This window comes from Schistocerca serialis, unplaced genomic scaffold (genome assembly GCF_023864345.2).
Source record: "Schistocerca serialis cubense isolate TAMUIC-IGC-003099 unplaced genomic scaffold, iqSchSeri2.2 HiC_scaffold_1467, whole genome shotgun sequence".
NCBI classification, from domain to species: Eukaryota; Metazoa; Arthropoda; class Insecta; order Orthoptera; family Acrididae; genus Schistocerca; species Schistocerca serialis.
The window spans coordinates 43172-64967 of NW_026047699.1; the positions used below are offsets into that span (position 1 = coordinate 43172).

Here is a 21796-nt window from a genome sequence, read left to right on the forward strand (position 1 = left end):
AAATTTATCTGGAAGCGCGGCGCGTGTCAGGCAGGTGAGAAAGCTTCCGTCGGTCCAGCAGGTCACTGCCACATCCCTCGCAGTCCCCCCGCCGCGCGGCCGCGCGCAAGCCCTACAAGATGCGTCGCCCGCGAGTGTCGGAGGCCGCACGCACCAAACGAATGACAGGCGGTGCATCGAGCAGCTGTGTCGCGTGTCTCGCCCACTTACTTTGCGTCAAATGTGCCACGGAAAGCGGCGATTGCGTGTGTTGGGAGAAGAGGCGAACGCTTCTTCTGTGGCGCGGCTACAGTATAAGGACGCCAGCGGCCATACCATGTTGAATACACCGGTTCTCGTCCGATCACCGAAGTTAAGCAACATCGGGCCCGGTTAGTACTTGGATGGGTGACCGCCTGGGAACACCTCGGTGCCGAGCGAGCAGTGTTTACCTCGTGCGACTGGGCCGGCGGCGCCTCGCGTGTCGTGTGCTTCCTCTGCCTCGTGGCTTGTATTTATACCTGACTGTAAGTAATGGAAATGATTTACGATGATAGTGAGGGAAGACAGAATAACGTCCAATATGAATTTGATCGTTCAGTTGATAAACCTTCGGCATTTGAGATTCGCCGTTGGATACTAGAGGACTTGATGTTAGCGCACGATGACGTTCTTGGCATACAGTTTGATACTTTCCTTAATTCAGTGTTTTTAAAATTGAGATCTCCTGACATGTGTGATACTCTTGTTCAAAAAATGGTTCAAATGGCTCTGAGCACTATGGGACTTAACTTCTTTGGTCATCAGTCCCCTAGAACTTAGAACTACTTAAACCTAACTAACCTACGACATCACACACATCCATGCCCGAGGCAGGATTCGAACCTGCGACCGTAGCGGTCGCGCGGTTCCAGACTGTAGCGCCTAGAACCGCTCGGCCACATCGGCCGGCGATACTCTTGTGTCTGTCAATGATGGTGTGCGTAAATTTCGACATTTTGACGGTAAAATTAGTAATGTGACTGTCGCACGCCGGCTTTGGCGTTAGGCAAATTCGCATCTTTAACCTGCCCTTTGAAATACGGAATGATACCATTTCACGTTATTTGCGGCCGTATGGTACAGTTTTGTCAGTGGTTAAGGAAAAGTGATCCTCCGCATATTTGTTTCAAGTCGAAAACGGTGTGCGGAGTGTGAAAATGGTTGTCAGACAACACATTCCGTCCTTTATTTTGGTCAACGGACACCGTGCGTTTGTGACTTATAGTGGTTCTGCAAAACTTCCTCCCTGACATAAGGGAGCGATTGAGAATGAGACATATCGATCCCAGCCGCGGTATGGTACATTTCTTAACCGGGCACGGACCTTATCCCACGCACTTACACCGCGTGAGTCTGAGGCAGACACCTACATGCACACGCGGGGAAGACGGCTCCCCAGAACACACTGTCTTTTTCTGCGGGCAATACGCGAACAATAGACATACACTACACTTAGATTACACAGATACAGACATAGATATATACACAGCAATAAGAGACGAAGAACAATGGGCACAATTAAACGCACTGACAAACAGTATTTCAAAAGCAACACATGAAGAGTATATGCGGACACGACGTCACAGACATGCCTATGTGCAGCGTAACAGAAATCTCCAGAGGATGGACAGCGATACCCACAGTGACAGCGAAAATAGTGACAATGAGGAGGAGGAAGCTGAGATGTGACAGTAAACAAGCAAATTGCTGACAATCTAGCCAAGAAAACACCAAATGCTGTACATGGATGCGTACCTAATGTAGTTAATACATAGGATTAGTAACAAATAGGATAAGAAACATTTCTCTACTAATAACCATTTGTGTGTGTGTGTGTGTGTGTGTGTGTGTGTGTGTGTGTGTGTGTGAGACTGGCGGTCAATGGCTCGATGAAACCATTCCGAGGTATTCACCGTCAGTCACACTCGGTGATGGTACTAACAAATCTCTCATCTATCCTATCTTCTTTTTATATTCTTCTTAAAAACAACAAAATTTTATTTATATTTCAACCTCAAATTATTGTTATTTTGAATCATTCTTTGTAAATTTTGTAGATAAAACAAAAGGAAAGAAAACTGTAAAAAGATGAAAAACGAAAATTGTAAGATGTACGACCTGTTTTAAACATCAGGTAACAGGTCTATAATTTGGCAATAAATAAATAAATAATTTCTTTGTTGTCCCGTAATCCAGTTGACGGGAATTACTCCAGTCTTTTAGAGAACCTTTTACCCTTCTTGGTGGCTGAAATTCCGTCCATGTTGCTGTCTGTTTTTAACAAAAGGAACCTTTTGTGCTTGATTATTTTACTTGTGTATGGGGCCTGAGCGTTGTTCGTGGAATGTTTTAACTATCAATGTTAACAAGTTGAGTAATCCGCACAAGTTGTTGGCTTTGCTCACCTTTTTACATGACTCCCACTGTCATGTGGCATTTTTACAGGAAGTTACGCGTCAGGCTCTGTTGTTTTTACTTTACACTTCTGATTTTACTGTCGCTGATAATATCATGTCCGACGAACAGACTGGTACTGCTATCTTAATCCGTCCTGAATTTGATGTTAGCAATATTGAAATATTGTCAAATGGCCGCGCTATAGCATGTACCGTCAATAGTCTTGCCTTTGTTAATGTGTACGCTCATGCCGGTGACAAGCCAGCGCGGAATAAATTTTATGGTCGGGATCTCTGTCCACTTCTCCATCGTAATCATACTGACTTAGTGATCGGTGGTGATTTTAATGCTGTGATTGGTGGCCGTGATCAGGAGCGGCGTCCTAACTGGTGCCAGGAATTGCGTACGTTGGTTGACAGCTTCCGGCTCCGCGACACGTGGCGTGTGCTGCATCCGGACGAGACGCATTTCACCCACTTTTACGCCACCGGTCACAGTCGATTAGACAGGATCTGTGTGTCTTCGCCGTTCGCCGCTCGCCGCCCACGTCCGGAAGGCGGACGTGTTGCCGGTTATTTTTTCAGACCATTGCGGTTACATGTGTCAACTCTTTCTGCCGCGTGCGCGCCCTACTCGGCGCAGCAATATTTGGAAATTTAACTGTAGCCTTTTGGACGATGCCAGTCTAACGTCTCAATTTACTGCGTTGTGGCGCAAGCTCTTGCGTGGTAAAGGCGATGACGGCAGTACTATCGGGTGGCGGGTGGCGGTCGCCAAGCCGGCTATTCGGCGTTTTTTAATCGATTTCAGCCGCGATGCGGCGCATTGGCGTCGGTCGACGGCACGTTTTTACCAGGACTGTTTAAAGGATCTCGCTCAGCGAGTCACGACGTCACCTGAGTTGCTTCCTGTTTGTAATCAATTTAAAGCCAAGCTCCTCGATGATCTTCGTCTGAAGGGTGTTGGGGCTATCGCGCGGAGCCAACCGGTGGGTGACGTGGAAGGGGAACCGCTCACTCTTTACCACCTGAGCAGGGAGCGCCGGCGGCGCGAGCGGTTGGCTATCCGTAAATGGATCCAGCGGGATGGCACGTCCACTTCCGACGTTGCGGCCATTGAGGGGGAAATTCATGCGCATTTTGCGACGCTCTTCCGACAGGTGGACGTAGACGCCACGACGCTGCGCGAATTTTTGCAGAGGGTCCCACGTGTGTTAACACGACAAGATAGAGCCAGTTTAAATGAACCTTTTACCTTTGATGACTTAGATGCAGCTGTGAAAAGGAGTCCTAGGGGCAGGTCCCCTGGACTGGACGGGATTCCCGCAGAATTTTATTTAAAATTTTTCCGTCTTTTAAGTGATGTTTTACTTGCCATCATGAATGAGGTCCATAACGGCGTTGCTATTCCTGCGGAATTTTCCGAAGGGCGCATTGCACTCGTTCCGAAATCGACCGCAACACCAAATCTCGATAATGTTCGCCCCGTAACCTTACTGAACGCCGACTATAAAATCATAGCGCGGTGTATCACGCACAGGTTGACGAACGTTATGCCGAAGGTGGTGAGTGAACATCAGACTTGCGCTGTCAGGGACCGTAGCATATTCGATGCTGTTCTGGCGTACCGGGATTGTATCGGATATGTTAAAAGTCACAGGCTCCGGACGGCTGCGCTCATGCTGGTCGACTTCAAAAACGCTTTCGATTGGATTAGTCACACCTATCTGCGGCAGGTCTTGGTCGGTTTCGGATTTGGCACTAAATTGACGACGATGATGCACAAAATATTGAGGAATGCCACGTCACGGGATGCAATCAACGGAATTCCCAGTCGTGTTATACCTCTTAGCCGTTCAGTTCGTCAGGGCTGCCCCTTGTCTATGTCGCTCTTCGCTTTGGCGTTGGATCCGCTCCTCCGCTGTATCGCCCAGGAATGCCGGGGCATTCGCATTGGTGACGATCAGCTGATCTGTAGAGCGTATGCCGACGACCTCGGCGTGTTCCTCGATCAGCCAGAGGACATTGACAGGCTGCGTGGTGTTTTGCAGCGATTTGAGAGGGCAACGGGGGCTATCGTCAATCCTCGGAAAACTGTTTTGCTCCCTCTTACACCTCGACTGCGTACTGTTCGCGGCGTCTGGTTTTGTGTCAAGCAACGACAGACAGTACTTGGTGTCATTCTGACTGACAATATGCAGCGCATGGAACCTCTTAACTGGCGGTCCACGCTGTATAAGGTTCGGGCCGTTGCGAAACTGTACGCCTCTCGGAATTTGGCGCTCCGTCAACGGGTGGCTCTTATCAACACCCAGATTTTGGCCAAAGCGCGGTATCTGGCACAAGTCCTACCTGTGCCGAAACAACTGGAACGGGCCATTCAACAGGCGGTCTATTGGTTGCTGTGGAAGGGGGACATTTTTAAGGTCTCCCTGGCAACCTGTACCTTGAGTCTGGCGGAGGGGGGGGGGGCTAGGTTTCGTTGATTTTCGCAACAAGTGTGCGGCGCTCTTCGTGAAGCGGACCTCCGTGGTGCTTGACAAGGGGCCGTGCAGTCCGACGGCTGCCTTGTTCCATGCATATCGCCCACCATCGGTGATTGCTCCGGTATCGGTCGGTCATATTCCGTACACGTTGAACTTCGTAGGCCGGTAATATGTGTATAACAGCTATCTAGTGCTCGGTGATGTCCGTGCGTGCAATGTCGGTGACATTATTCGCGCTCTTCGGGGATCGCCAAGCAGGAATAAATGGGAGTATCGGCTACCTCAGCACGACTGGAGGATGGTGTGGCGGAACCTTGCCGCCGCCGTTATTCCGGCCCTCGTTCACGCCACTTGGTATAAAGTGGTCAACCGCACATTTCCGACTAATGGTAAGCTGCACTCTATCGATCTGATTTCTTGAGGTGTATGTGATTCGTGTCCTGAGGAGGACACCATCGAACACCGATTCGAATGTCGGAAATTCCGTGTTGTCTGGGATATTGCGTGTGACATGGTGCGTCTAATCAACAGAGTGGACAGGCGGCAGGTGACGGCCCTGGGCGCCGTCGTGCCTCAGTGTGCGGCTTATCCGGCTACCAAACGCAATGCCACTCTTTGGATTTTGGGACACACGGTTTTTTGTATTTTCACCCTGAAACTGACTGATGCCGTCGACTTTCTGTCTTACCTGTGGGCGGGACATCGTCTGACCCTACGTCGACCGGCTTATTGCTTGACTTTCGCCAATTTTTTGTGTGTTGCCTTGGCCCATGCATTCACTAAATTGTCACTTACCTCATAAGACTACATATCCAATCTTGACATTTTTACTTTTCCTATCTGGCAATACTGCTAATATTCCTGTTGAAGTGATTTGACGAAACCTTGCTTACCAACGGACTTACTTTCTTGGATAATGATTTTATGGCATGGTACAGTTGTGTTTATATGGACCGTGCATTAACGAAAACGTACACATGACCTACAGTTATGTGAATGGTGTTTTGTCCGTCAAAAGTTTTTATGTTTGCTTTACTTTCTGTTTTTCTTTTTTTTCTTCCTTGTTATTTGTTTTTTTTTTCTCGCGACGACTGAGGGGGCCGTGTCGCGGTGATCACTTTATTAGAGTTGGTGTGTGTCTGCATGTGGGACTCCTTTCTATTCCTGTGCGTCGACGTTTTGTTTTATTCTCCATGTACTATCCGTCGACCATTAGCGGAGACATTTTTTTTTCGGACTTTAATTTATTCCGCTGGCTTCACTTTTTTGGCGCATGCCACGTGACTGTTGCTCTGGCGGGTTGTCGTTGCTGTGGATCACTGTCACGGCAAGCTGCAACGGCGTCCAGCAGCCACATTTGTTTCTATTTTTTGGCATAACGTCTGGAAGGCGGATTCCCTTGCGTTTCTTTTCTTGTATTGGAGGATGCACATTCTTTTCTGATTATTGTAGTGGAAGCCCACGACACATATTCACGCCGGCACACCTCGCCGATGAAGGCAATATTTGGAGGGCGTTACCCAGAGACGCTTGAAGAAGTCGACAGCACCTTTATAGCACGAGAAGCTCGCCAAGAGAAGTCGTATTGTGGAGAGCGAAAAGGCCGGGCTATAACGGGAGTTGGGAGGCATTGAAAATTCTATATATATATATATATCTATATATCTAATATCTATATATGAAGTGCTGTTGGCTCTATCTCATTTTTTCATTTTTACGTCGCTACACCTGCCAGCCCTCTTTTCATACTAACTTTCAGGTGTTGACAAAGATGCTTCCACAAGCATTTTAAACTACTGTATCAAACTTAAGATACGAAATTACAGTAATGAACTCAGTTTGAGCAAGAATCCGCGAAAGAAGAGTGCTAGAACGCCACGAAAATAACAACACACTACGAATCGACAGATGAGTTCTGAAGTACGTCAGGGCCTACTGTTTTTGTAGCAGTGCTAAATTCCACAAAGTAAAAAAAAAAAAAAAATTAGCCGTTCTGGTCCGATCACCGAAGTCAAGCAACAACGTTAGTACTCAGATGGGTGAGCTGTCTTCATTTTTTGCTTTTTAGTCGCTACGGCTGCCAGCCCTCTTTTCATGCTGCCTTTGCGATGTGACAAAGATGTTTCCACAATGATTTAAAACCGTTGTAATAAGCATAAGGTATGATATTAAGGAACTCAGTTTGAAGGAGAGTGTGCCACGGAAGATTTCCAAAGTGTCTCTGCAAATAACAAAACAGTATGAAACTGCGAAAATGTTCCGGAATACGACAGGGCTTATTGTTTTGGGTGCTTTGTCGAACCTCCTGTGTCTTCTGTCCTAGTTTTCGCACCTTCCCATGGCACGCCACAGCGCTGCTCTAGTAGCTCCGAACGGCCGCCCACGGTGTTTCGGACACGCCGGTCAGGCCCGCGCCCGTCTCGCAGATGTTTCTCGTGCTTGTGCCGTCATATGGACCGCGACCCGAGCGGCAGCGAGCGGCAGTCGAGCAAAGTCGGGACGGAAGGGGTGACAGGCGAGAATGCACCGCGCAAATTACGCAAATATCTGGAAGGGCGGCGCGTGTCAGGCAGGTGAGGAAGCTTCCGTCGGTCCAGCAGGACACCGCGCGCAGTCCCCCCGCCGCCCGGCCGCGCGCAAGCCCTGCGCCGGATAACAGGAACAAGGCGCGTCGCCAGCCAGTGTCGGAGGCCGCACGCACCAAACGAATGACAGGCGGTGCATCCAGCGGCTGTGTTGTGCGCCTCACCTTGGTTCGGCAGTCGCCTATGAGACGCCGAGGCGAGCGCGCACTCCGCGCCACCTTCGAGGTGGAAAGACATGCTTTTTTGGCAAATGTGCCACGGAAAGCGGCGATTGCGTGTGTTGGGAGAAGAGGCGAACGCTTCTTCTGTGGCGCGGCTACAGTATAATGACGCCAGCGGTCATACCATGTTGAATACACCGGTTCTCGTCCGATCACCGAAGTTAAGCAACATCGGGCCCGGTTAGTACTTGGATGGCTGGCTGCCCGCCTCGGTGCTCTGCGCTCCGCGAGCCCGTGGTGTTTACGCTCTGCGCGCCGCAGCGTGTGGTGTTCGCGAGGCGACTTGCTTGCTTTGCTGCTTCTTTCACGGTACGTACCGACCACGATGGAAAGTGAAGATAGGAACAACAATATTCAGTGCGAATTTAACCGATCTGTTCCTCGTCCGACCGCTTTCGAAATTCATAATTGGATACTTAATGATTTGCAAATCCCGGGTTGTGACATTTTCGGACTCCAATTGGACACTTTTTTAATTTCCGTCTTTTTGAAGTTAAGTAGTTCGGAACTATGTGATACAGTTGTTGCTGTAAATGATGGTCTGCGGCAATTTAAGCACGGTAATCAAACCGTGAGTGACGTTTAAGTGACGAACGCGGGTTGTGGCGTACGAACTGTCAGGGTGTTTAATCTGCCTTTCGAATTAAAAAACGATACCATTTCGCGATGTCTCGGCCCTTACGGCACTGTGCTTTCCGTTGTCAAAGAAAAATGGTCTGCCGCGTACCCCATACAATGTGAAAATGGGGTGCGAAGTGTACGAATGATTGTGCGAAAGCATGTGCCATCGTTTGTTTACATGGCCGGGCACCGTGCATTTATTACGTACAGTGGGCAGCCACAAACATGTTCCTTCTGTAATCGACCGGATCACTTTCGCCAAAATTGCCCACGGCGTAAGGGGCCTTTGCAACTGCCGCTGGGCGAACACGGTAGCGAACCCATGAGTTGGGCGGCGGTCGCTTTACGCGGGTCATAGTTTGTGAAATTAATGGTTACGCGTTTGTTAATGTTTACGCGCACTCTGGCAACAAACCTGCGCGGAATGATTTTTATGCTACCGAACTGTGCCAGGTTTTGTATCAGAATAGAGATAATTTTATCATCGGGGGTGATTTTAATGGTGTAATTGACGATCGCGATCAGGAACCACAGCCAAACCGGTGTGACGAACTGAAGACGTTGGTTACTGGTTTACAGCTGCGAGACACGTGGCGGCTTCTCAACCCCCACCGTGCAGACTTTACGTATTTTTATGCTACCGGACATAGTCGTTTAGACAGAATTTACGTCTCGCCACAGCTTGCACATACCGTCCTCACTGCGGAGGTGCAACCGGTGATTTTTTCTGACCATTGCGGTTACATTTGTCGGTTAAATTAGGCATGTGCCAACGTTCGTCACTTAAAACTGTGTGGAAATTAAACTGCAGCATTTTAAATGATCACTCTTTTAAAACGAGTTTTTTACATATGTGGCACAACCTTGTGCGGAGCCGACCGGTTGGTTCCACCGCTATTTACTGGTGGACCAAGGTGGCCAAACCGGCGGTCAGAAAATTTTTAATTGATTTCAGTGGCGAAGCGGCACGGTGGCGCTGGCTACGGCCGACTTCTACCGCCAGTGTTTGCGCGAGCTCGCGCAGCGCGTTACTGCGCAGCCGGAACTGTTGCCCACTGTGAGGGAATTTAAAGCAAAGTTGCTGCGGGATCTGCGGCAGAAGTGTGAGGGGACAGTGAGGCGCAGCCAGCCTGTGGGCGCCGTGCCCGGGGAGGCGGTCTCTGCGTACCACCTCCGTAGGGAGAGGTGCCGCCGCGCGAAATTACGGCTAAACACGTGGACGCTAGCCGCCGGGGTCAGAACCACGGACAACCGGGCGTTTCAGGCGGAATTATATCGGTATTTTAACTCTCTTTTTACCGACACTGCTGTCGATGCCGCCGCAAGCAATGATCTTTTAGGTCACGTGCCGCATATTTTAACGAGACGAGATAGACTCCATCTAAATGCGGTTTATACCACGGATGACAGAGGATGCCGTTAAACCAAGTCAGACAGGGAAATCCCCCGGGACAGACGGCATCCCAGCGGAGTTTTATCTTACATTTTTTGACTCTTTTAGTGAACTTTTAACGGAAATAGCCACTGACATCCGAAACGGCGCGGAAATCCCAGTGGACTTTGAAGAAGGACGTATTGTCCTCATCCCGAAATCGACTGCGACGCCGAGTTTAGAAACTCTGCGCCCTATTACGCTTCTAAACTCAGATTACAAGATAATGGCCAGGTGCGTTGCTAATAGACTTGAGCAAATTATGGGAAAAGTTTTCGATGAATCGCAGTCGTGCGCTGTCGGGTATCGCAATATTTTTGACGCCGTTTTAGCCTACAGGGACTGCATCGGCCACACGAAAAGCAGCAGACTTCGCAGTGCAGGAATTTTATTAATTGATTTTAAAACCGCGTTCGATCGTGTGAGCCATTTTTACCTTCGCAGATTGATGACTCGCATGGGTTTCGGGACGAAGTTTACCACCATGATCGGTAATATATTACGTAGTGCCACATCGCGCGTTATCGTAAACGGTATCGCCAGCGACAAGATTCACATCAGCCGCTCAGTCCGACAGGGTTGCCCCCTGTCTATGGCGCTGTTCGCGATCGCCCTGGACCCGCTCCTCCGTACCATTGGCCGCACTTGCCGAGGGACTCGCGTGGGAGACGACCGGCTTGTGTGTCGCGCTTATGCCGATGACTTGGGCGTCTTCATCGAACGAGCAGACGACATCGACCGCCTCTATGGCGTCCTCCAGCAGTACGAACGGGCGACGGGCGCCGTCGTCAATCCACGCAAGACCGTTCTCCTCCCGTTGACGGAGCGCATGCGAACCGAATACCGGCATTGGTACTGCGTGAAACGCCAGTCTAAGGTGCTCGGCGTGACTGTCGGACAACTTACAGCAGATGCAAGCCCTCAATTGGCGGTCCACTCTTTACAAAGTGCGCGCCGTGGTTGAGATTCATGCGCCGCGCAACTTGGCACTGTCGGACAAAGTTGCGCTCATTAATACCACCATTCTGGCAAGGGCGTGGTACCTGGCGCAAATCTTGCCGGTACCGAAGCAAATCGCACGGTCCATAAGGCATGTATTTTATTGTTTTTTGTGGAAAGGAGATATTTTTAAGGTCGCTATGGCCACATGTACCCTGAAACCTTCGGAAGGCGGTCTCGGACTTGTCGATTTTAACGCCAAATGTGAGGCACTCTTTTATAAACGGACCAACGTTTTAATTGGCAAAGGTTTGGGCAGCTCCACGGCAGTTCTATTTCACCAGTACCGGCCACGTTCAGTCACCGCCCCGGTCTACGTCACCAGCATCCCCTTCTCCATCTCCCACGTGCGCCGTTATTACATCACGCACAGCTACGTTAGTCTCTACGACGTGCGAGGTCATGCGGTCGGCGATATTACGGATGTCATCCGAGGACGACCGCCGCCCAATAAGTGGGAGTTACGTCTGCCGCAACATGATTGGAGCGCCGTGTGGAGGAACACCAGTTCACGCGTCATACCAGCTGACGTGAGGGCCACGTGGTACAGGGTGGCCAGCCGCACTGTTGCCACGAACTGCAAGCTACACTCCATCAAGCTCATCCGGTTCAGCCAGTGCGAGGCCTGCGGAGTACCGGACGACATCGAGCGCCGCTTCGACTGCTCCCGGTTCCGGGACATCTGGTACTGTGCGAGGGACATGATTCGCCTCATAAACAGAGCGTCAGTCAGGCAGGTTACTGTGACGGACGCGATAGCGCCACAGTGGAAGCCTTACCCGTCCACAAAGCGGAATGCCACCATCTGGATATATGGACATACAATTCATGCCATATTTAGTCTCAAACTTACCGATACTGTGACTTTTCTCACCCGTTTATGGACTTTCCACAATGAAGAACGCGCCAGAAGAACCTATTCAGCGACGTTCGCGAATTTTTTGCATGTGGCTTTGTCACATGCATTTCACTCGATCGTGATCCCTCCTTAAAAGTGACTTATATCAATGTGTATATAATTATATACCTATTCCTGATTATGTGATATATGGGAACGAACACTGCAAGAGAAATTTTTGGACAAGTTTTTTGTATTTGGGATCACCTTGACCATCATAATGATGAACTGTACGAACTGTAACAGTTTCTTGTTTCTTGTTTTTACGATCTACGGACAGTGTGAACTACCTTCCAACTGTCACGTCGGGGGTTTTGTTTCTGTTAATCTTTTGTGTTACAATTTTTTGTGGCGGTTCGTTTCTTTTACTACTTCCGTTCAATTTAGGGCATACGTCTCCTTTATTTCATTCTTCTTCACCGCAAGTAACGACGAGAAACGGATCTGTTCCTTTACTTTGCTTTCCATACGTCATTAGAGAGACCTCCCGGGCCTTACTTATTTTTGCGTAGGTTTGCGAATTGTCCTTTTGTTGCGTAGTCTTTCTTCTTCGTTTTCTTTCCCCCACATTTCGTCGGTAGAATTCTTGCCGCCGCTTTATGGAAGACCTTTTCCGTTTGGCTTTCTTTACATACTTTTCATTGTTTTCAACGTTGTTTGAGTCTTGACCTCCACTTCGATGAACGTATCGCTCCTCCGTCGCCAGCAGTGGACCCTTTCCCGTTACATCCGGCGCATACCTTCTGCGACCAACGAGAAGGAGCACCTATTACGCCCCCTCTTCGTTCTTCATCCTGCACTACCAACAGCATCTTTTTATAGCTGAGAAGCTCGCCGAAGAAGGGGTATTGTGGAGAGCGAAAAGGCCGGGCTATAAGGGGAGTGGGGACGCCCGTAAAAAAAAGTGCTGTTGGCACCCCTTCACTTACTTTTTTATACAAAAAAATAAGAAGGTGCTGTTGGCTCTATCTCATTTTTTCATTTTTACGTCGCTACACCTGCCAGCCCTCTTTTCATACTAACTTTGAGGTGTTGACAAAGATGCTTCCAGAAGCATTTTAAACTACTGTATCTAACGTAAGATACGAAATTACAGTAATGAACTCAGTTTGAGTAAGAATGAGCGAAAGAAGAGTACTAGAACGCCTCGGAAATAACAACACACTACGAATCGACAGATGAGTTCTGAAATACGTCAGGGCCTACTGTTTTGTAGCAGTGCTAAATTCCACATAGTAAATAAACAAACAAACAAACGAAAAAAATCTGCCGTTCTCGTCCGATCACCGAAGTGAAGCAACAACGTTAGTACTCAGATGGGTGAGCACCTGGGAACTCTGGCTGTCTTCATTTTTCGCTTTTTAGTCGCTACCGCTGCCAGCCCTCTTTTCATGCTGCCTTTGCGATGTGACAAAGATGTTTCCACAATGATTTAAAACAGTTGTAATAACCATAAGGTACGATATTAAGAAACTCAGTTTGAAGAAGAGTGTGCTACGGAAGATTTCCAAAGTGTCTCTGGAAATAACAAAACAGTATGAAACGGCAAAAATGTTCCGGAATACGACAGGGCTTATTGTTTTGGATGCTTTGTCGAACCTCCTGTGTCTTCTGTCCTTGTTTTCGCACCTTTCCATGGCACGCCACAGCGCTGCCCTAGTAGCTCCGAACGGCCGCCCAGGGCGTCTCGGACACGCCGGTCAGGCCCGCGCCCGCCTCGCAGATGTTTCTCGTGCTTGTGCCGTCATATGGACGGCGACCCGAGCGGCAGTCGGGACAAGTCGGGACGGAAGGGGAGGCGACACGACAAGCGAGAATGCACCGCGCAAATTACGCAAATATCTGGAAGCGCGGCGCGTGTCAGGCAGGTGAGAAAGCTTCCGCCGGTCCAGCAGGAGACTGCCACACCTCACGCAGTCCCCCCCGCCAACCCGGCCCGGACACGCGCAAGCCTCCCAAGATGCGTCCCCCGCGAGAGTCGGAGGCCGCACGCACCAAACGAATGATAGGCGGAGCAACGAGCAGCTGTGTCGTGCGTCTCGCCTACTTGCTTTGCGTCAATTGTTCCACGGAAAGCGGCGATTACGTGTGTTGGGAGAATAGGCGAACGCTTCTTCTGTGGCGCGGCTACAGTATAAGGACGCCAACGGCCATACCATGTTGAATACACCGGTTCTCGTCCGATCATCGAAGTTAAACAACATCGGGCCCGGTTAGTACTTGGATGGGTGATCGCCTGGGAATCAAAAAGATGACGTCGCCGCAACCACCTCCTAGAAGAGGAGCGGAGAAAAGGCCAAGGGGAAACAACGGAACACAGAAGAAGACACAGAAACGACAAACAAACAAGGAACCAAAAAGGAAAGGAAAGGCAAGGCGAAATTCCAGTTCCTCACAGGAGGCAAAGCGGGCCAGACCGGCCACAACTGCAGCACACGGACTGATGACAGTTCTGACGGGCAATAGAAATGACTAGGCTGGCAAAAAACTCATACCAGATAATCACTTGCAACGTAAATAAAATGACTACAGCAGTAAAGATAGACGCCCTCGCACAGTTCTTAAGACACAGACCCGCAGACGTAGCGCTTTTGCAAGAAGTGGCATCGACGGCGATAGAACGGATACCGGGGTTCGACATCTACACAAACATAGACCCAGAATCGAGGTGCGGCGCCGCCATAATGGTCAGACATGGAATAGAAACTGACGAACCCAAGATGTTATCAAACGGCCGAGGAATTGCGATCCAAATAGAGGGCACGTTAGTTGTGAACGTATATGCACCGTCTGGCACAAACAACAAGAGAGCCAGGAGCAACTTCTTTAATGAAGAAATATGTGAACTTATCCTACACAACAATATCATAATCGGTGGTGACTTCAATTGTGTGACCGCTCAAGAGGATCAGATCCAAGTGGCAAATGTGTGCGCAGAATAACAAGAACTCATTAAACGTTTAAAACTGGAGGATTCGTGGAGAGTGAAAAATCCCGGGCTCACAGAGTTCACATACTTCTACAGAAACGGAAGAAGCAGCCTAGATAGAATTTACGTAAGCAGAGATTTGGCAGACAAAACATCGCGAGTGGAGGTCTGTCCAGTCATGTTTTCCGACCACTCCTGCTACGAGTGCAGCATCCGTTTGCAAACAGGGAAGACGGCGGCGGGAAGAAGCTCCTGGAAGCTTAACACCGACCACCTGCAAGACGTCGCTCTGAGAAAGGAGATAGCAGCCATGTGGCACGAATGCTTGGCGCAGAGAGCAGAGCACAGCACCACAATAGACTGGTGGATTACGCGCACGAAACCAGCGCTGAGAAGACTCCTAATTCGGTTCTGCGCCGAAAAAGCGTTCTGGAGAAGGAACACTGCCGACTTTTATCAACAGTGCCTGAAAGATGCCCTAAATGCGCCGTTAGACGACCCATCTTTCTTGCCTAGGGTGAGGAGGATCAAAGCAAAAATGCTACTGATCAAAAGACAGCAAATGAGGGGAGTAATCACAAGAAGTAAAACGTACGGCGAAGTGGAGGACGAGCCCGCTACCCTGCACCACATCAACAGGGAGAGGGAAAGGGCGGCGAGCAAGACCATTAAGGAACTGTGCGACGGCGAAGGGCGATCACTTAAAACAAAACTAGAAATTAAAAGACACATAGAGACGTACTTCGAACAACTCTTCCAAAAAGAAGAAATAGAACAACGAGCAGTAACAAAAATCCTGCAAAACACAACACGGATGCTAACGGAGGCAGACAGAACAAAACTGACGGAGACCTTCGACGAAGATGAAGTCAGAGCAGTCCTCAAGAGCAGTGCCAAAGGAAGATCACCGGGCACAGACGGCATCCCGACCGAGTTTTACATCGAGTGCTGGGACATAATCGGAGGGAAAGTGACGGAGATGGTAAATGAGATCTTAGGCGGAGCAGAGACACCAGCCAAGCTCACGGATGGGACCATCATACTCATACCGAAACAGAAAAAAGCCCGAAGAATAGAAGACTACCGTCCCGTCACGCTCCTGAATGCCGATTACAAATTAATAGCCAAATGCCTCGCAAGCAACTTGAAGACTGCAATGACCAAAACAATAAGTCCGTGGCAGACGTGTGCAGTGCCAGGTAGAAGTATATTTAACGCTACCTCCACCTATAGAGACGTGATAGCACATGCAGCTACCAACAGGAATACAGCAGCAATAATATCCGTAGACTTCAACAAGGCTTTCGATAGGATCGATCACAGCTACTTAATGAAGACGTTAAGAAGACTAGGATTCGGACCAAAATTCAACAGCATCGTCGAAAAACTACTAAAGAATGGCAAATCCAGAATAACCATAAACGGCTGGACAACAAAATACATAGAGCTTAACAGGTCAGTGAGGCAAGGCTGCCCCCTGTCAATGGCCCTTTTTGCAGTAGCACTAGACCCGCTATTGAAGAAGATCGCCAATAGCATAGCAGGCTACACGGTGGAAGACAAAACAGTGGCTTGCGTAGCCTACGCAGATGGCATGGGAATCTTCATCCAACAACGTGAAGAAATAAAAACGGTGGAAGAAATACTGCACACCTTTGAGGAAGCGTCAGGTGCAAAAATAAACAAAAAGAAAACAGTGCTACTGCCAATTGGAAATAAGCAGATAAATGCAGCGAGTCAGTGGTATGAAGTAGTCGAGAACCACAAAGTACTCGGCATCTTCATGCAGCCTTGCCCACAAAAAATGGCAACATACAACTGGAGGAACGCACTACATGTAATACGAGGCCTCACGAGAGTGCATTCAAACAGGAAACTAACCCTCCATCAAAGAATAGACCTCAAACACAACGATCCTATCGAAAGCCTACTACCTGACACAGATCCTGACCTTACCCAAAGAAATAGCTAGGGCAATCACGGGAGCCGTATACTGCCTCCTGTGGCGAAGAGAAATCTTCAAAGAGGCGCAGGAAACATGCTCGCTACCGATAGAGGAAGGAGGACTCGGTCTAGTGGAAGTAAGAACGAAATGTGCGGCGCTTCTACTAAAAAGGACGCTGGAAATCAAGGAGAAGAACCCAGAAAGCATCACAGCAGCACTGATAAGAAGAATGAAACCTGCATCTGAAGAACCGCCAATAAACACGAGCCGCATCCCGTATAAGATTTGCCACGTAAGACAATACTACATAGACGAGAGCTATGCATTGACAACCGTGGCAAATCCCAGTCACCGGACAGCGAGGCAAATGTACAGGGCGCTGAGGGGAAGGCCTGCCAGAAACAAAATAGAAAACAAGTTCCCCAATCACAACTGGCCACAGATATGGAAAAACATCACGGAAACCACGCTACCAAAGCACGTGAAGGCGAGCTGGTACCGAATAGTAAGCAAGACTGTAGCAACAAACGAAAAATTAGCCCGGATCAAACAGAGATTCAGATAAATGTGAAGCCTGCAACTGTGTCGACACATTAGAGCACCGCTTCTCATGTATAAACGGGGTCAGAATATGGGAAACGTGCCAGAGAATGGTGGCAAAAATACACTCCTGGAAATGGAAAAAAAACACATTGACACCGGTGTGTCAGACCCACCATACTTGCTCCTGACACTGCGAGAGGGCTGTACAAGCAATGATCACACGCACGGCACAGCGGACACACCAGGAACCGCGGTGATGGCCGTCGAATGGCGCTAGCTGCGCAGCATTTGTGCACCGCCGCCGTCAGTGTCAGCCAGTTTGCCGTGGCATACGGAGCTCCATCGCAGTCTTTAACACTGGTAGCATGCAGCGACAGCGTGGACGTGAACCGTATGTGCAGTTGACGGACTTTGAGCGAGGGCGTATAGTGGGCATGCGGGAGGCCGGGTGGACGTACCGCCGAATTGCTCAACACGTGGGGCGTGAGGTCTCCACAGTACATCGATGTTGTCGCCAGTGGTTGGCGGAAGGTGCACGTGCCCGTCGACCTGGGACCGGACCGCAGCGACGCACGGATGCACGCCAAGACCGTAGGATCCTATGCAGTGCCGTAGGGGACTGCACCGCCACTTCCCAGCAAATTAGGGACACTGTTGCTCCTGGGGTATCGGCGAGGACCATTCGCAACCGTCTCCATGAAGCTGGGCTACGGTCCCGCACACCGTTAGGCCGTCTTCCGCTCACGCCCCAACATCGTGCAGCCCGCCTCCAGTGGTGTCGCGACAGGCGTGAATGGAGGGACGAATGGAGATGTGTCGTCTTCAGCGATGAGAGTCGCTTCTGCCTTGGTGCCAATGATGGTCGTATGCGTGTTTGGCGCCGTGCAGGTGAGCGCCACAATCAGGACTGCATACAACCGAGGCACACAGGGCCAACACCCGGCATCATGGTGTGGGGAGCGATCTCTTACACTGGCCGTACACCACTGGTGATCGTCGAGGGGACACTGAATAGTGCACGGTACATCCAAACCGTCATCGAACCCATCGTTCTACCATTCCTAGACCGGCAAGGGAACTTGCTGTTCCAACAGGACAATGCACGTCCGCATGTATCCCGTGCCACCCAACGTGCTCTAGAAGGTGTAAGTCAACTACCCTGGCCAGCAAGATCTCCGGATCTGTCCCCCATTGAGCATGTTTGGGACTGGATGAAGCGTCGTCTCACGCGGTCTGCACGTCCAGCACGAACGCTGGTCCAACTGAGGTGCCAGGTGGAAATGGCATGGCAAGCCTTTCCACAGGACTACATCCAGCATCTCTACGATCGTCTCCATGGGAGAATAGCAGCCTGCATTGCTGCGAAAGGTGGATATACACTGTACTAGTGCCGACATTGTGCATGCTCTGTTGCCTGTGTCTATGTGCCTGTGGTTCTGTCAGTGTGATCATGTGATGTATCTGACCCCAGGAATGTGTCAATAAAGTTTCCCCTTCCTGGGACAATGAATTCACGGTGTTCTTATTTCAATTTCCAGGAGTGTAAATGGAACGGACCAGCGAGCTATAACACCTACAGCCATCACTGCGCCCGACATCAAACCATTTCCCAGGCCGAAAAGGCTGGCAACCCTGTGGATCCTCGGCATGACAGGCCACGCCATCGTGACGAAGCGGCAGACGGACCACGTGGACTTCCTGATGGACCTCTGGGAGGAACATAAGGAAGCGCAGCAGCACAGGCGGTACGACGAGAACTTCCAGAACTTCCTCCGGATACCCCTGCAGGCAGCCATCGACGACGTCTTCCCCGGCGGCACGTGACCACCAGCGAGCCTCCCCACAGCACCACAGCAACCTCCAAAGTGAAGTACAGTGATAAAAGTGAAATAGTACAAGTCCAAAAAGAAAGTGAAAGTAGAAGTGCGCCAAAGTGTTTTAAGAAATGCAGCAAGAAGAGAAGTGTTTTATCTGTGTGAACACCCTAGGGTGTAGTGTTTCAGTGCTATAACCTCCCAATCACCACCGGATAACAGGTACATATTAAAGTGTTCCTTCCCTTCCTAGGTGCCACAAAGTCATAAGATGTACTAATAAACTTTGCACTCATCTCTGCTTTCACCTTCGTCCTTCAACTGTCAGATCTGTCTTTCCATGTAAATAATATGTGATGCATGCTTAAACGCCAAACTAAAACCGGACCTCCTTTGTTTCTACCATCCTTTCATGCCTTCAATGCAATATGTAAGTTAAATGTACATAACTTAATGTAATCAGTATTTAAATAACTATGCTCATTTTGTTTGTTTGTATGCACATTGCAAGTGAATAACTCTGTGACATCGGAGAAAATGCCAGTCGTGTCATAATTTGCCACAACAAACTTGGACATAACCATATAGCAATGAAAATGGACTACGCTCAGTAACGAATATAGGAAAAACTTATCGAAAAGAATGAAAGGAAAATTAGCAAATGGACAGCATGTCCTACAAAATAAATAAGAGTAACAAATACCATAAACAGATGAACAAAATTAATATGAAAACGTGTAATTCACAACCATAGAGATGATTTATTTGTTGTTTCTTTTTTCTGAAATAAATATTTTGGTTACAAAAAAGTGCTGTTGGCTCTATCTCATTTTTTCATTTTTACGTCGCTGCACCTGCCAGCCCTCTTTTCATACTAACTTTCAGGTGTTGACAAAGATGCTTCCACAAGCATTTTAAACTACTGTATCACACGTAAGATACGAAGTTACAGTAATGAACTCAGTTTGAGCAAGGATGCGCGAAAGAAGAGTGCTAGAACGCGTCGGAAATAACAGCGCACTACGAATCGACAGATGAGTTTTGAAATACGTCAGGGCCTACTGTTTTGTAGGAGTGCTAAATTCCACAAAGTAAATAAACAAAAACAAAAAAAGAAATAAAATCTGCCGTTCTCGTCCGATCATCGAAGTCAAGCAACAACGTTAGTACTCAGATGGGTGAGCACCTGGGAGCTCTGGCTGACTTCATTTTTTGCCTTTTAGTCGTTACCCCTGCCAGCCCTCTTTTCATGCTGCCTTTGAGATGTGACAAAGGTGTTTCCACAATGATTTAAAACTGTTGTAATAAGCATAAGGTACGATATTAAGAAACTCAGTTTGAAGAAGACTGTGCCAAGTCAGATTTCCAAAGTGTCTCTGGAAATAACAAAACAGTATGAAACGGCGAAAATGTTCCGGAATACGACAGGGCTTATTGTTTTGGATGCTTTGTCGAACCTCCTGTGTCTTCTGTCCTAGTTTCCGCACCTTTCCATGGCACGCCACAGCGCTGCTCCAGTAGCTCCGAACGGCCGCCCACGGCGTCTCGAACACGCCGGTCAGGCCCGCGCCCGTCTCGCAGATGTTTCTCGTCCTTGTGCCGTCATATGGACCGCGACCCGAGCGGCGTCAGGCGCGAATGCGCCGCTCAAATTACGCAAGTGTCTGGAAGCGCGGCGTGTCAGGCAGAAGTGTCTGGAAGCGCGGCGTGTCAGGCAAGTGAGAAAGCCTCCGTCGGTCCAGCACGACACTGCCACACCCCGCGCAGCCCCCCCCCCCCCCCCCCCCCCCCCGCACGGCCGCTCGCAAGCCCTAAAAGATGCGTCGCCCGCGAGTGTCGGAGGCCGCACGCACCAAACGAATGACAGGCGGTGCAACGGGCCCACACCGACGCCGCCACGCCGCACAGCGAGATGCGTGAGCTTGCCATCAAAAAGAAAGTCACGAAAGTGGCCCGCATTCTGAAGGAATCAGAAGACGAGCCCAAAGAAAACAACGTGGACGCCCCGGCCGCGGGGAAATCCAAAAGGCGCCGTTGCAAGCGGCGTTGTCTCAGCCGTGAAAAAGACATGATGGACGTATCGGAAGCAGAGGAGTCAGATACGTCAACCGCAACCATAAAGGCTACAACCCCTAAGGCAGAGGACGTAGTCCTGCGGCCAGAGCGGCCACAGCACTCCACAGACCCGCCTCCACAAAGCGATTAAATGCAACAGGGCTCGCGCTCAGTATACAGTGTAATTACGTGTAACGTGAACAGAATGACCGCCGCGCTAAAATTAGAAGCACTGACTGACTTCCTGCAGCACAAAGCCGCAGACGTGGCTATGCTACAGGAGGTGGTTACGACGGCTATAGAACAGGTACCGGGATACGAAGTCATCTGCAACATCGACGCAGAAACTCGCTGCGGAACTGCCACACTAATCAGGCACGGCCTCGAATTCGGCGACGTGAAAATGATGCCCGACGGACGCGGAATAGCGGTGAAGGTGGAAGACACAGATTTTGTAAACATTTACGCTCCGTCGGGAACGGAAAACAAGCGTGCCAGGAGCAAATTTTACAACGAGGACATCTGCGAGCTACTAGTTCACAGCAACAACGTCATGTTGGCAGGTGACTTCAACTGCGTAATTTCACCCGAACACCAGACCCCGGTACCCAACTTGTGCGCCGAACTGTAGGATTTAGTTAGGCGTCTAAAGTTAGTAGACACCTGGCGTCTACTACACCAAAACCACACAGTGTTCACGTACCTGTACAACCGCGGCAGAAGCAGAATCGATAGAGTGTACGTAAACAGAGAGATGGCCACCTCTGTGACAGAAGTAGAAGTCTGCCCCGTGATCTTCTCAGATCACTGTGCCTATCAGTGCAAACTCCGTCTACAGAGAAGCAAGCTTC

At 49.5% G+C, this 21796-nt stretch overlaps 1 non-coding gene and 2 pseudogenes across 1 annotated transcript; all 3 read left to right on the top strand.

Annotated features, from left to right (window-relative positions):
- The first annotated feature begins 301 nt into the window (after positions 1-301).
- Positions 302-423, top strand: LOC126443360 (5S ribosomal RNA). The gene has a single exon (XR_007581855.1). It is a non-coding gene; the product is annotated as a 5S ribosomal RNA (ribosomal RNA).
- Positions 424-7819: 7396 nt separating this feature from the next.
- LOC126443362 (5S ribosomal RNA) lies at positions 7820-7942 on the top strand (annotated as a pseudogene).
- Positions 7943-13801: 5859 nt separating this feature from the next.
- On the top strand, positions 13802-13922 carry LOC126443361 (5S ribosomal RNA; annotated as a pseudogene).
- Positions 13923-21796: the final 7874 nt, after the last annotated feature.